Genomic DNA, 15434 nt, shown 5'->3' with positions numbered 1-15434 from the left:
AGCTCACAGAAGCTTTTTTCTCTCTCTCTCTCTCTCTCTCTCTCTCTCTCTGCAACTGACATCTATCTTATCTATCTCTGCAGCTGATAGAAACAGTAGATTAACTGTGAAAAGATATTTCACACCATTTACCAGAAGGCATACAAGGATGAGGAAATACCTTGTCTTTAAGCCAAGTTAGCTACTGTGTCAGTGAAGCTTGAGAGAAAATAACAGGTCCTAATGCTAAGGTTTGGTATTAGGACCGCACCCAGCCAGATATCATGCAAAGATGAACACAGCCCATGGTCAGAAGATAGAATTCTCGGAAGATAGAATTCTCAAGAATTATCATCTAACACCAGTTACCAGAAATGTGTTAAGACACCACAGCTGGGAGGGGGTTTGATGCTCGGAATTGCTTATATAGTATAAGGAAGAGGCATTTACGGGAAACAGTGGCGTACCTAGGGTATGTGGCACCCGGGGCCCATCATTTTTTGACACCCCCCCATGTAAAAAAATATTTTTTGTAATGACCATGAAACGGAATAAATGGTCAGAATAGAAACAGGCAGTGAAAATTTTCTTATATTCCAAACATAACATAACATAAATTATGTCTGAATTGTCATGACATCAGAAGTACATATGGAGTAGTTGCAGGTGATGCTTAGGACAGTTCTGATTGTGTTAGTTCGGTTTTATGTGTTTTTTGAATAGAAGGGTTTTTATTTCTTTTTGAAGGTTTTGCAGTCTGTGGTCGATGTCAATAGGTTGTAGTATTGGGGGTCGAGTGTTAGGAGGTTGTCGAACAGTTTTTTTTCTTTTGACGTTTTTGGTTGGAGGGTGTGTGAATGGTGCGTGAGTTCTCCTATGTCTGTTTGAGGTGGATTGAATTATTTAGCTGAAGAAATTAGTTACCCCCTCATCCCACACACATTAATTCTCTTCCATTTTTGTTCCCATTATAAAAAACACTGATAAGTTCCCAGAAAAAAAATAAATTAAAATAAGAAGTGAAAACAAAGGCCCCTACAGATGAGAACATAACATAAGAATAGCCTAACTGGGTCAGACCAATGGTCCATCATGCCCAGTAGCCCATTCTCATGGTAGCCAATCCAGGACACTAATACCTGGTCAAAACCCAAAGAGTAGCAACATTCCATGCTACCGATCCAGGGCAAGCAGACACTTCCCCCATGTCTTAATAACAGATTATGGACTTTTCCTCCAGGAATTTGTCCAAATCTTTCTTAAAACCAGCTACACTATCTGCTTTTACCATAACTTCTGGCCACTTCATTTTTTAAGTTTAGATCTTTCCTTTCAAACAGAGACCTTGCTAGATGTCAAATACAGCACAAGGTAACTTCACATGGACTTAGCTGTTCAGGAAATGTGAATCTCCTCATACACCCACCATATAGTGCAAAAATGTGCAAAGGTCTGTTTTTTTCTTTCGATCACTACATAGCCTAATGCCACGCAAGCAGTGCTATTACAAACATATTCTGTAGGTCAATGCTAAGGATAACAAAGTTTCCTTCCTTGGACCAGAAGGAGATACTGATAAACCACTGGAAGAGATCCCAACACAACACCCAAAGACCCACTCAGTGTGTGAACCAATTGAGTGGAGTGGACTAACTGGGGGGTGGAAATGGGCCCGGAGTTTGCTCAGCAGAATTTCCCAGACCACCTCTTCCTCTCAACACATTGACATGCTGCCACCACCACCACTAGAAACACCTCACTGGGTAGGCCAGCTATGCTATAAACTTTATAAAACACATTATTATATTTTCTTATAAAGCACATATTTTAACTGAACTCTCTGACATCCTCAGCCTTTCCATTCACAAAAATAGAAGGAAGAAAAGTTCCCATTTCCTGCTGTTTCATGTCCCCGGCCTATACAATATTTTTTTTCTGCAGACCCTTCAAAAGTCTGACCAAATCCTCGTTTCACTTGCATTATAAAGTACTGAGGATGCCATCTCTCCCCAATCTCAGGTCCTAAAGTCTAAGACAGTAGCGCAAACTAATGCTGCCAGATTCAGGAAAAAAAATTTCGATTCGATTCAGCCTATTGAATTGGTTTTTCAATTCGATTTTCCTGCCCAGTTGGGTGATTTTTTTCAAAACTCCTGGTGGGTTTTATAGCTTTTTCACCCCCTTTGGCTTCTCCTAACCACACTGGCGCTGTGGTGTAAATAAAATAAAGAAACAAAAAGAACTTTTCCTCTCTCTGTTAAATCCTAGCTCACGTTTGCAGTCCAACACCAGCTCTGTCAGGATACACATTTCAAATCTGACATATTATAATCACAAAACAGAAAATAAAATTAATTTTTCTACTTTTGTTGTCTGGTTATATTTCAAATCTTGTTGGTCCAAGGCTCTGGTTTTCTTCTGATAACTTGCTAGCCAGGGTCTCCATCTTTCTTCTTTCTGCGTGCTAACCATCCGTCTGCCAACTCTGTCCTCCCTTTCCATTTCCCTTCCCTCCCCAGGAAGTCTGGTATCTTTCCTTTTTTTCATCTCCCTCCACAGATCCACCTTTTCTTAACTACCCTTTCATCCGGCATCTCTCCCTCCTTCCCCACCACCCCAGAGTCCACCATCTCTTCCTTTCTTTTCCCAATTACCCTCCTATCCAGTATCTCTATCCCTCCTCCACACCATCCCTTGTGTCCAATTTCTCTCCCTTTCAGTTCCTTCCCTCCCTAAATCTCATGGTCCATCATTTCTCTCCCTCTCCTCTATTTTCAGACCCATTATTTCTTCATCCCCCACCAAAGTTTGGCATATGCACGTCTCTTTGAACACCCCCTTCCCTCCGTGTACTTCTAAACCAGGTTCCCCCCCAAAGGCCTGTCCCCCCTTAAAGGTCTGCCTGTCCCCCCTTGAAGGCCTGCACCCCCCTTGAAGGCCTGTCCCACCCCTTTGTAGGCCTGTCCCCCCCTTGAAGGCCTGTCCCTCCCCCTTGTAGGCATGTCCCCCCACCTTGAAGACCTGCCTGCCTGTCCCCCCCTTGAAGGCCTGTCCCCCCCCTTGAAGGCCTGTCCCCCCCCTTGAAGGTCTGCACCCCCCCAAAGGCCTGCACCCCCCCCAAAGGCCTGCACCCCCCTTGAAGGCCTGTCCCACCCCCTTGTAGGCCTGTCCCCACCCCTTGTAGGCCTGCCTGCCTGTCCCCCCCCCCCTTGAAGGCCTGGCCCCCCCTGAAGTCCTGCACCCCCCCTGAAGTCCTGCACCCCCTCTGAAGGCCTGCACCCCCCCTGAAGGCCTGTCCCACCCCCTTGTAGGCCTGCCCACCCCCTTGTAGACCTGTCCCCCCTTGAAGGCCTGCCTGCCCCCCCTTGAAGGCCTGTCCTTTCCCCTTGAAGGTCTGCACACCCCCCCCAAGGCCTGTCCCCCCCCTTGAAGGCCTGCCTGCCTGTCACCCCCTCCCCCTTGAATGCCTGCCTGCCTACCTGCCCACCCGCCCCACCCTGAAGGACCGCTCGCCCCCCTCGCCTCCCCGCACCACCTATGAAGCAGCACTACCTATGCTCCCGGCCTTGCCGTTCAGTCCCCACCACCCCCGAAGGACCGCTCGCCCCACTGACCTTCCTGCACCACCTATGAAGCAGCCGCAGCAGGATCGCGACGTCAGCTATCCCTGCGCTGCTTAGGCACTGCTTCCAGCGCCGCGTTCCCGCCCCTCCTCTGACGTCGGAGGAGGGGTGGGACCGCGGCGCAGGAAGCAGCGCCCAAGCAGCTCAGGGATAGCTAACCTCGCGATCCTGCTGCTTGCTGCTTCACAGGTGGTGCAGGAAGGTCAGTGGGGCGAGCGGTCCTTCGGGGGTGTGGGGGGACTGAACGGCAAGGCCGGGAGCACCCCTTCAGGGCTGGCACCCGGGGCGGACCGCCCCTCCCACCCCCCCCTTGGTACGCCACTGACGGGAAAAGATTAGGTCTTACGGTAAACAGGGCAAACGTATATCATGATGCAAGTAAACCAGCCAATAAATGAATGTAGTTAGGCAGTAATGCATAGGAAAATAGCCAATAAGGATGTATCATGTGATTTAGGCCAACGTGGTGTTGGCCACTAAGAAATGTATAAAAACAGGCCTTTAAGAGGAAGTGAACAGAACAGACGTCAGTGGATCCTCAGGCCTGGGGATCACATTATTCTGCTACGCTATATGCTACATGCTTTATTTCTGTAAGCTGTTTTGATTGACTAAATAAATACATACTTATTGAAATCAGTATATAGCGTGTGAGGTCTTCTTTGAGGTAGGCCTAAACAGCAGCCTACTTCAACTCCATAGAGGGCGACATCGAAGATGAGTTCCCTATGTTTGGAGGCACGCTTCGAAGGAGGTCTTGTAGAGGCTGGCACTACTGCACTCATTGCCTGGATTGCCTGAGACTCAGTTGGAGGCTTCTTAGGTAGCGTACCTGCAGAGGGAAAAGGAGACTTGCCCGAGGACGAAACATTTAGAGGCACAGCAGACAAGGCCTTCAAGTAGACGAGGGCGACTTGCTCAAGGTCGAGGACTTGGACAACAAGGCCGCCACGGGGGTTGAGGCAGAGGCCTTTTCTGTAGACAGCTCCATAGGACCAAAGAGCTCCAGGATCTTGGCACGATGCCTCTGGAGAGCTCGTTTTGAAGGGTAGCACAGCACGGGCAGGACTCAGAACTATGTTCAGGCCCCAAGCACTTAATACACCAACGATGGGGGTCAGTGAGAGAAATCGCCCGATTACACTGGCTACACTTCTTAAACCCGGTAAGAGGCCGGGACATAGAAAAAAATACGGCTGCAAACAAACGAGAGCCAGCAGCAGGGCCTGAGCCCTAGCCTCGCTGGACGAGAACCGACAGAAGAAAAATAAGTTTGTTTTTTTTTAAAAAGATGCGCGCTGCACAGCAACTAAAAGAAAAACAAAGAAAGAAAAAAAGAAAGCCGCAGCGCGAGAAGGAAACTCAAAAATTGGCAGAGCTGAGAAACAGGTGCTTCTTGGCTCCGCAGAAAACTGAGAACTGAGTTACCTCACAAGAGATGCACGACCTACGTTCGGCAGGAAGGCACTCACGTATGCGCAGTGCAGCACTCGCGAACTCTTTGAAAGTTGTACAAGCAAGTCTGCTTGCGAGGCTGTCTGCTATGGGGCTCACCCACATGTTGAGAATATCTGCCCTGCTGTCCCTGGATAACAACTGTTACGGTAAGTAACTGTTTTCACGTCTATGTTGTAGTAACACTGATTGCAACCAAAAATGAACATTAATCAAATCAAAGAATTTCCAATTAGATAAAACTAGTCTCATAGTGATAATAATAAGAGTATTTAACAGAGCATGATGGGAAGACTGGAATCTTAATAGCTTCTGACTTAAATATGATTACACTAATAGAGATATTAATGTGTAAGTCAAAAATAGACCACATCAGGCTCATGGTGGGAGGGTCGGTGGGGTTATGCTGCACGGAGGGATAGAAAGATACAGAGGGAAGGCCCGGCCCCATTGGGGAAGGCAGCGAAGCAGCCCGTTCAGAGCTTTGCTGCTGTTTTTGGAGGCCTCGGGAGCTGCTGCACAAGGGGATGGGTGAGAGGTGAGGAAAAATGCTGTTGTATGAATTTCGTGCCGGGCGTGGGAGCACACTCTGCCTCTCCCCGACGCTACAATCCGCTGAGCCAGTTGGAAGTCTCAGCAGGACAGTTTGAATTTCTACCTGCCTTTCTCCAGTAGCAGTCGGGAGGACTTCATCGGGCGTGGGAGCACACTCCGCCCCTCCCTGACACTACAACCTGCTGAGCCATTTGAAAGGCACAACCCTAATGGTGCACAGCCGTTCGGTGCACCATCTAAAGCGCACCTAACCAACCTACAACCTACAGTTTGGTTTCATACAATCACACTACCAGACATGCTTACTCTCAAAATGTTAACTACACCACAAAAACAAACAAGCTATCTTACTGATTGCCTGATCCTAGCTAACTGGAAGTCAACAGCAAACAACATCTTCCCAATACCAACTATATCAAATACTAATGGAATTCTCCAACCACCCAGACGAATCGCAACAGACAGAAACACAAACTACCAGACCTACACCTACCACCCCAACACATTGCAGCCTACGTGACCCAACAATCCACACAACCAGAAATTCACACATCAAATGGAAACTGGTATCACTCTCTCTGGTCAGATCACTATACATACTCCTTCAATATCAGCTGGACCAACAACAAAAGCAAACCAAACACAAAAAATAACCTACATCTTACTTAAGCACATCAACCCCACCAAATTCTGGACGAAAACAGACACCATAATCCAAGACTATAAACCCAAAAACTTCATCTCGCAATGGAGCCAGCTTAAGTGCAGCAACCCTAGATGAGCTAGCTCCAGAACAGACCAAAACCAGAATCCATAGAAAATCTGACAAATGGTTCAACAATGAACTACTACTACTACTACTAAAAAGACAATGCAGACAACTAGAAAGAAAATGGAGGAAAAACAGTCAAGACTCTACAAAAACAGCATGGAGAAAACTGAACCAAAAATACAAACAAAAATTAAAAGAAAAACATACTATACAAAGCAAATAGGAGAAGAAACCCAAGACACAAAAAAATTATTCCAACTACTAAAAGAACTCACAGACACCAAACCCTACCAGACAAGCAACAATGCCCCTACACCCACAGCCACCCTCTTAGTGACATTCTTCAAAGACAAAATCGCAACTATAAGATCCACTTTCTATGGAACACCTACGCACCTAGAAGAGATTCCAACACCCTCCACAGAAGAAGAAGCAGTTGCAGCAGACAGAAAATGGTCCCACTTCTCACCAATACAATGGTCAGACTTCAACAAACTCTACAACAAATACAGCCATGCAACTTGCAACCTCAACCACTGCCCCAGTGTAACATTTCTCTTTCCCTTCCGCTTTTCTGCCCCCTGCAGTCCATTTCCTTTCCCTTCCTCCTTTCTGGCCCCCCTCATAATCCAACATTTCTCCCTCCTTTCCACCAGTCCAACATTTTTTTCTCTTTTCCTCCTACATGCTTCTCGTCTGGTCCTCCTTCCCTCTGAAGACGCTGCGATATCTTCAGTGTATTTGAATGACCTCACACTGACAACCCAATTGCTGTATATAATACATGTTTAATAGTAATAAACAAAAGTCAGCTTACATGAAAAATACCAATAAGATTCTGATGATCTACTATCCACTTTCCCTCACCTCTTTAAGCTCAAACAACTTGTAACGTCTTTTAATCTTTTGTAAACCGCATAGAACTTCATGGTACTGCGGTATATAAACTGTTATTATTATTATACAATGTATCCAAGCAGGCTATAGTAACAGCAGTTAGGCCAATGGATGATAACATACAGAGTGCCACCAGTCTGTGATGTCTGATCCGTCCTATCTTTTAAGGAACTAAAAAGGACCTTTTCTAACCAAGCTTACTAGCCTGGCATAAATTTTTTTCCTTTTCTTTTCCTTAGTCAGATTTTTGTAGCTTTTCAATTTTTGTCTCCAAACCTCTCTATGCTCTAAAATTCCTGATTTTAGCCATCGTCTTTCTAACTTCCTTAGTTCCCTTTTTATCACTAAAAGCTCAGAGTCAAATTAACCCTCTAGGTTTCTAAATCTCTTTCTTCTTACTTTCATGGGAGCCATTTCATTTAAAATGTGAGTACTAGTACTAATCCATGAATTCATGAATTGATCAGTTTCTTCATCTTTCTTGGAGATAACATCGTAATGGGACCAAAATTCCGTGGAATTAACCCTACCTCTACTGGCATGAAATTGTTTATTTTTTGTATTAGTATCTTTAGTGTTGTCTTTAATTGCCACTCAAAATCAAAATTACAGATTTTTTGGTCAGACCATAAAGAATCCAACCAATTTGCTTGCTTCCAGATTTTGGGATTGGTCAATTTTTTTTGAAGATAATGTTATCTCAGACTTGTTTATGTTAATCTTAAAGCTCAAAAGTTTCCCATAATCCCGCAAGACCCTGGACACGGCCTGTAAAGAAGATTCAGGATCCTGCAAAGTCAAAAGTATATCGGCAGCAAACAATAAAATTTTATATTGTTGATCCTTAATAGAAATCCCCACTATCTCAGGGCACTGCCGTATTTGGGCCGCCAGAGGCTCAATAGCAAACAAAAATGGTGATAAAGCACACCTCTGACAAGTGCCCCTATATAATTCAAAAGGCTCTGTATCGTACCCATTGATCTTCAGAGTAGCTAAAGACGAAAGATAGAGAACCGAGATCCAATAAAAAAAATTGGCCATGAAACCCCATCTTATTGAGAGTGCGAAAGAGGATGGTCCAGCTCACCCTATCAAATGCTTTTTCAGCATCTAAAGATAATATCAACATAGGGGAGCCGGACCTCCTGGCTGCCCAAATAAGATGGAGTGCTGTTTTGACATTATCAAATGTTTGCCGGTTGCAAACAAACCCCGTCTGATTTCTATATATCAATTGAGCTATAACTGTCTGCAAGCGATAAGACAAAATCTTTGTAAAAAATTTATAGTCCCCATCTAGAAGTGAGATTGATCGAAAGGACTGACACTCTGTAGGTGATTTACTCGGTTATTGGAGCAATGTAATCACTGCTATCCGCTAAGAATAAGGCAATTGCTGGCCATCTGCCAATTAATTAAAGACCCTGGTAAGGATGGGTGCCAAGATATGTGAAAAAGCTTTATAATTATTTGTGAAGCCATCTAACCCTTGCGATTTACCAGTGAGTAAGGACTTTAATAGCCTGTAAAGTTTCATCTACCTCAATAGGGATTGGAGAGGAAAGAGCCCTCTGCAGAAGACAGGCTGCCCAGAGCTGTGATCTGAGGACCATATAAAGGTTTGTAATAGGCCAAACAAGAGGGCACTCGGAAAAGTTGATAGGAGACAGATTCAAAACAAATACTAGGAAGTTCTTTTTTACCCAACGTGTGGTGGACACCTGGAATGCGCTTCCAGAGGACGTGATTGGGCAGAGTACGGTACTGGGCTTCAAGAAAGGATTAGACAAATTCCTACTGGAAAAGAAGATAGAGGGGTATAGATAGAAGATTACTGCACAGGTCCTGGACCTGCTGGGCCACCGCGTGAGCGGACTGCTGGGCACGATGGACCTCGGGTCTGACCCAGCAGAGGCATTTCTTATGTTCTTATGTTCTTGCTGACTTGCCTGCTCGTTGTCAGCTGGAGTTCCATCAACTTCTGGAGACGCTATCCCAAATCCGTCTCTATATGCTCCAGGCAACGTACGATGCTTTTGAGCTGTCATCCCGGGTCACGGCCTTTGCGTTGGCGATGCGTCTCTTGGCCTGGCTGCGCATCGTGGACATGGACCCCAATTTGCAGGATCGCCTGACAAATCTTCCTTGTGTGGGGAACGAACTCTTTGACGACTCGATCAAGGCGGCTATGAAACGCATTTTGGAGCACGAGTGATCCTTTGCCTCCCTGGTGCGACCTAAGGCGATAGCCCACCTGCTAAGCTGTATAAGCTTCCTCCGCAGTGCTATCCGCAGAAGTCCACCCTGGCTCTCTCCCATCCACCTCCTCGGTGGACTCAGCAGCAGCAGCGTCCCTCTAAACCTGAGACACCTGTGGCAGTGAAGCCGGCGCAGTGAAGACTGTGGCAGTGAAGACTGCAGGACCTTCAGGCAGTGCTTGAGATAGGAGGTGAAAGTAAAGTTATAATTAAGGACATGGTTCACCATCATTGAGTTCTGGTAGAGCCGATGACCGAATTTGTCCATCGTCTGTCCGCCCCCTCCCTGCCCAGGGGGACAGCAGCGTAAACCCTGGAGGGGTTAGATTTTTTCAGCGAGGATTCCACAATCAGAGACTGATGGGAAAGCTGCGCCTTCTCAAAGCCCTTACACGGAACCGTGCGGTAGCGAGATTCCAGTTTGGAAGGGATGGCAGGAATGGCATAAGGGGTCTTCAGATTCTGGAAGAATGTCTGTTTCAGAACCTGATTCAGAGGAAGACACAAAGACTCCCTAGGAGGATGAGGGAGCTCCAACTCATCCAAATATTCCTGGGTGTACTGGGATTCAGACTGGAGGTCCAGCTGAAGAGCCTTACCCATGTCAAGCTGCCGAAAAGGACGAGGACACTTCCCTAGAATAGAGAGCAGGCATGACTGAGTCTCGAGAAAAGGACGAGGACGTTCTGCTCCGAAACCCCAGGGAGGTAGAAGAGCGCCCACGCTGCATCATACCGGGGGAAGAACCTGGGGTACGAGGAAGGGGAGAAGAGACAAACTTTCCCAACGGCTTCGAGGGAAGGGTCCTCGACCTCGCCCCGGAGAGACCGACATGGAGGGCTGCCCTCGAGAATGAGAGGTGTGCCTTGATTGCACCGAAGCCTCGAAGTGCCTCGAGGTCCGCGGTGCAAGGGACCTACTGCGACGAGGCGATTCCCTCGGTCGCTTCGAAGGCAGATGCCTCGAAGAGGAATTGACCTCCATCAAGTGCTACGAACAAGGCGCACGGGCCGTAAACCCAAGCTTCGAAGCAGCAGGGGAAGACCCACTAGAAGAGAGCTTACGAGACCTTCAAGACTGACTCTGAGGGGCGTCGAGCGGACGCTCAGGCTGGCCTTCCGAGCGCAGGGGCAAGGCAGGGACAAGCTGACTCAGGACCGAGGAGATCTGTGTCTTCAGGATGGCCTTCAGCATGTCCTCAAACATTGGCACTGAGACCATTGGATTAGGTCGTACAGGTGCAGCGGTTGAAGAACTGTGGTCTAGATCAGTGGTCTCAAACTCGTGGCCCAGGGGCTACTTGCGGCCCGCCAGGTACTATTTTGAGGCCCTCGATATGCTTATCATAATCACAAAATAAAATAAAACAGTTTCTTGATCATATGTCTCTTCAGTTATACATTACAATATTATTATTAAGACTTAGCCAAAAGAAAAGATTTATAAACTATAAAGAGTTTTACCTCATGCAAAATTGTCATTTCTTTAATAAGACATTAACTATTTTTTTCTGAGGCCCTCCAAGTACCTACACATCCAAAATGTGGCCCTGCAAAGGGTTTGAGTTTGAGACCACTGGTCTAGATCAATGTTCTTCAACCTTTTTACACCTATGGCTCCGTGGAAATAAAATAATTATTTCATGGACCAACAAACTACTAAGACTGAAATAAAACCTCCTATCTCCGCCCCGGCCCCGCCAGCTCAGTCCCTGCAAACCATTTGATCTCATCTGCACAAGCCTCAAATAGTTATGATTTTATATTGAACGTATTTTATTAAAGTATAAAAAGAAACAATTATTTTGTGCAATTGTCATTTTATAAATACAAATAATACAGGGCAAGGATCAACAAAACCCCTGTCTCTCCTCCCCTTCACATATATCCCCTCTACTATCAAGAAAACTGAATAAGTCAAATTATTACAGAATGGTACACAGAAATATCATGCTAACAGAATACCGTAGTCACACATGACAGGAACAGTGTTAGGAGAGTGCAACTAGGGCAATTGCCCCCTGGTCAGAGAAAGCCCTAAGCCAGCTGGAAGCTAAAGAAGTACTGCCTGGGCTTTGCAGTCACCAGTTATGTATAACACCAGCTCTAGCAGGATATATATTTCAAATCTGATATATTCTCCACTTAAAATTATATTGATTTTATGAACAAAATAAAACAGTCAAATTACAGAAGTAAAAAGTACAAAGATCCATGAAAAAGAGTACAGCAACCTAACAAAATAGGTACAACCAATATTCTACTTCTGAAAAACCCATGATTAATCACCCAAAACTATAAGAACATAAGAATAGCCTTACTGGGTTAAACCAATGGTCCATCAAGCCCAGTAGCCCATTCTCATGGTGGCCAATCCAGGTCACTGGTACCTGGCCTAAACCCAAGGAGTAACAATATTCCATGCTATCGATCCAGGGCAAGCAGTGGCTTCCCCCATGTCTTTCTCAATGACAGACTATTCTGTGTCAAAAGTAAATGTGATCATACTCTGCTCTAAACTGTTACCAAAAATTAAAAATAATGTACCTAAACCTTTAACTAAAGCCCATACACCTCTTTCCCCCCATCTGCACGGAACGTTCTTTGAGAAATAAAAGGCTGTTGAGTTTCTGGTTTTTGTACATCTTCTTGGATATCTGCAATAGGTACCCGAGTTCATCCTGAATACAGCATGAAGGGTCCCAGAAGAGGCAGGAAAGGAAATGGGTCTCTGATGAGAGGTCTGTATCTTTCAAATAATCCCAATAAAGCAGACATGCCAAGGAGAGGAAACTGGCATTTTCTTTTCTATAGCTGCTTTAATTGGGAAGGGGGGAGGGATGGCAACCAATGCTGTATAATAGGGTAGGCTAAGCTTTCACCCAAAGAATGGGGAACACACCAGGCCCCAAATTAGCACAGATTCAACCCAGCTCCTCAGAAAATACCCCTGACCACAACCACCATTAAGAAATATAGGAAAATGCAGGTCTGAAGTAACATGAGTTTGCACACACATCTATGCATAATAGAGCCAGTGCAGGTGTGTTTTTATATGCACACATATAGAGAAAATGCTTCCATGAATGCACACGAGGAAGAGGGGAAGAGCAGCTCTCAGTATTTCCATGTAGTAGCGTCAGCGCAGCGATTCACTTCGGCAGCCCTGGGGCTTTTGATGGGTCGCGCCTGCCTCTGAGGAAAGAGGAAGAGCAGCTCTCAGTATTTCTGTGTAGTAGCATCAGCGCAGCGATTCACTTCGGCAGCCCTGGGGCTTTTGATGGGTCGCGCCTGCCTCTGAGGAAAGAGGAAGTTGCATCATCAGAGGCAGCCTGCGACTCATCAAAAGCCCCAGGGCTGCCTAAGTGAATTGCTGCACTGACACTACAGGCAAGTACTGAGAGAGCAGAGGGGAGGAAGCCCTGATATCACCAGCTTTGCACGGACCGGCAGGAAATTTCTGCAGACCAGCGGTTGAAGAACACTGGTCTAGATTGTCTCACCTATTGCACTGGAAAAGGAGATTATGTGCTTACCCTGGTAAGCTCTTTTCCAGCAGATAGGTGAGACATTCTAGATCCCCCACCCTGTCCTTGCCATGCCTGTTCAGCTACTGATTTCAGAATTTAGTCTCCTGCTTATACAATCTATTTCTTGGAGACCGGTCAGCCCTTTGAGGGTTAAGAAGAGTTTGTGTACATATGTATAACCTGTTGTGGGAGTAGTTCTGAACTCCTTTGACGCCTCTGTTGGCAGTTAACAGTACTTTTTTCGTTGTTTGAGCAGAACAATAGTTTAGCCTGTTGTTACAGGTGCCTCTACTTCACAGATGGGCGACTGCTAGAGGGCACTAAACTAGCCTGTGATGTACTCTGGAGGCAGAGTGAGAAACCTGGAATGGACTTCTTCTGCAGCTCATGTGAGTAGTGGGACATAACCCTGTGGTCTAAAACAGGATTTCGTAACGCTGGGGTACGCAGGTCACTCATTGGGGATATGCGAACTGACCGCCACTGCAGCTTGCTGCCCACCCGCTACATTTAATTACAGCCCTGCTAGTGCCACAACTATAGGAAGAGAAGGGCCAGGTGTGTGCAGCAATTGTATGCCGCTGGCCCGGACCTCTCCGACGTCAGAATTGACAATGAGGGAAGGCTTGTGGGCCAGCGGTGTGCAATCACTGCACGCGCCTGGCCCTTCCCTTCCTGTAGTTGCGGCAACAGCGGGCTTTAATTAAATGCAGTGGGGGTTGGCGGCGGACCAGGGGGAGGAGGAATCGGTGGCAGGTTGGCTTGGGGGGCAGGCAGGCTTCGGGTGAGGGCAGGAGGTAATTAAATGGAGTGGTTAAGTGGCGGGTTGGGTTGGGGGCCAGGCAGGCTTCAGCGCGGTTGAGAGATGGAGGGGGCACTAACTTGAGACATAGGAAGGAGGGAGGGAGGGAATAGAAAGGGACAATTGAGCCTCAGTAAATAAAGAAAGAAAGAAATCACTCATGAAATCACCAGACAAAGGTAGGAAAAATGATTTTATTTTTAATTTAGTGATCAAAATGTGTCAGGTTTGAGAATTTATATCTGCTGTCTATATTTTGCACTATATTTGTCTATTTTTCTATAGTTATTACTAGTGCTGCCCGATTCACGATTCGAATCGATTCACTGATTCAAATCAGGTGAATCGATTCGAATTGATTCAATTTCTCCCAAAAATCGGCCTCCCGATTCAATGATTGATTCTTCCCCCGTACCTTCCAAAAGCAGGAGCTGCAGCGCTGCCTCTTGCTGGCCATCCGCTGCCGCTCCTGCTTGAGGGGGAAGAGTCAGTCAGAAAGGCCTCCCCAGCTTCCCCGCTCTTACCTCCTTAAGGCAGCTTGCAGGCTCGTTGGTATTATAGCGATCCCTGCAGCTGCCCGTCATCCTTAGCAGCACGCTCTCTCTACTACGTCCTGCCCCTGCTCTGACGTCAGGGATAGGATCGCGGCAGAGAGAATGTGCCGCTGAGGATGATGGGCAGCTGCAGGGATCGCTATAACACCAACGAGCCTGCAAGCTGCTGTGTTAACCTAAAAGTAAGAGCGGGGAAGCTGGGGGAGGATACAGGCTTGCGGGGGGAGCAGGCGTTCGTGGCGGGGAGCAGGCCGAAGAGTGCCTACATGGCAGGAGGGCAGGCCATTGCGGGGGGGGGGAGCAGTTGGAAGAGTGCCTTCACAGCAGGAGGGCAGGCCATTGCGGGGGGGAGCAGTCTGAAGAGTGCCTTTACGGCAGGAAGGCAGGCCATTGCGGAGGGGGGGGGGACAGGTCTTCGCGGAAGGGAGCAGGCCGAAGAGAGCCTTCATGGTAGGGGGCAGGCTTGTGCAGAGGGGGGAGGGAGGAGGAGAGATGCCAGACCTGGGGTGAAGGGAAGAGAGAGACCAAACAAAAAAGAGAGGGAGGAAAGCAAAGGAGAGGTGCTGGACTAAAGGAGAGAGGGAGAAGAAATGCAAAACTACAAGGGGAAGGATACAAGAGGGACAGATACTGCTCCAAAGTAGGTGGGCAGGGTGCAGGATGGCAGGAGAGATAGTAGGAGAAAGCCTGTACCTGGGGAAGGGGATACAAGAGGTAAGGAAGAGAGAAAGAAGAAGCTGGATATGGGAGAGATAAGATGCTGGACATGGAGGGAGCATAGGAATGGGGACAGTATTGGAGAGGAGAATAGGGACAGGGACACAAAAGAGAGATGATGCTGGATGAAAGGGTAGTTGAGAAAAGGAGAGATGGTGGATCTGGGGATGGTGGGGTCCATCGCTGCAGCTGCGGGGGGATGGAGATGACAAAAAAGAAAGATGCCAGACCTCTGGGGGAGGAAAGGGAAACAGAAGGGGAGCACAGAGATGGAAGATGGATGGTTAGCA

At 47.0% G+C, this 15434-nt stretch overlaps 1 protein-coding gene across 7 annotated transcripts in view; it reads left to right on the top strand.

Annotated features, from left to right (window-relative positions):
* Window positions 1–15434, top strand: part of RESF1 (retroelement silencing factor 1) — a 214033-nt gene that overhangs the window by 33822 nt on the left and 164777 nt on the right. For 2 of the 7 annotated variants that reach the window (XR_004540036.1, XM_033950945.1), the window contains exon 2: window positions 13371–13460. The exons of 3 other annotated variants lie outside the window; for them this stretch is intronic. The gene's annotated coding sequence lies outside the window, so the exon portion shown is untranslated. Of the gene's footprint in view, window positions 1–13353; window positions 13461–15434 lie in introns of all 7 variants that reach the window. 2 more of the 7 variants (XR_004540035.1, XM_033950944.1) reach the window with 1 other exon arrangement.

The sequence above is a fragment of the Geotrypetes seraphini genome, chromosome 7 (genome assembly GCF_902459505.1).
Source record: "Geotrypetes seraphini chromosome 7, aGeoSer1.1, whole genome shotgun sequence".
NCBI classification, from domain to species: Eukaryota; Metazoa; Chordata; class Amphibia; order Gymnophiona; family Dermophiidae; genus Geotrypetes; species Geotrypetes seraphini.
This window is presented reverse-complemented; position numbering and strand designations above follow the sequence as displayed.